Below are 1,043 nucleotides of genomic sequence, written 5' to 3' on the forward strand. Positions count from 1 at the left end.
CTTGCAAATAGCGATGTCAAAAGTGACGCCAGGAAGTAGCTTATTGCAAAGCTTCCTCACTCCTGAGGTGATCAAATATCCTGCTCCAAAAGCTATTGGAAAAAACATAGTGACTGCGATCTTTTCCATTCTCAAAATATTTGTGAAAAACGTGTGCTACAGATCAAAGAGATGCTTGGATATAACCTCCTGTTTTGAGATCCAAGCATTCATAACCTCAGATGTTCTTTGATCTATGTCATAGATGAGGTCATAGCTACAATGAGTCTGTAGTTCTGGGGGAATGTCCGTGCTTCTGATCGTTGCTATGGAAACAGTCAAATCAGTTCTGCATGACTCAAACTACTAACCCTTTGCAACTTAATCATTCGAGGCGCCATGACGGACTTCAGAAGGGTGTATTTCAGGAGGCTAGGGATTAAAACAGGGATTTTAATGGTTAAATATTAAGTTTAGATTGATAATGGTATATTAAAACCATTAATTTAAGTAGGGTTTTTCATCACTCTATCAGGTTTAAAATTTTGAATCATACTTGACTTAAAAATATCTTAAAAGTAAAATTAAATGTAGCTTACAAACATTTGCTGCTGCTGCTGCTGTTGTAAATCGTGACAAGAAATTTTGCCTTATTGAAGAGCTACAAAGAAAGAATTTTGGTTTAATAATTTTACACTTTAGCATAAAAATAGAATAAAGAATGATCCCAAAGAAATGGTGCTGCCGCTCCATATTTGATGGGTTGTAAACGACCCACTCGAACACATTTGTTCTGTACGGTGCGGAAATGTAAACAACAGACGGAGCGCAATGTCTTCCAGCTTTTTCTGTGTAACAGAGCTTGACACCAACAGCAGCACAGCGTCAGCAGCCCACATTGCTGATAGCCGGGAAAGAGATACATGAGTCCATTTCTATGCTTTCCTGTAAACTGGTTACGAGTCTGTTGGTTTTTCACTTTTCTTGTATTTGAACTATTAGACCAACTGGTAACCAAATGCTTATATCTGTTTTTAAAAGAATATTAGCTTCTCTCTTATGTC

The sequence above is a fragment of the Poecilia formosa genome, unplaced genomic scaffold (genome assembly GCF_000485575.1).
Source record: "Poecilia formosa unplaced genomic scaffold, Poecilia_formosa-5.1.2 Scaffold183, whole genome shotgun sequence".
Taxonomy (NCBI): Eukaryota; Metazoa; Chordata; class Actinopteri; order Cyprinodontiformes; family Poeciliidae; genus Poecilia; species Poecilia formosa.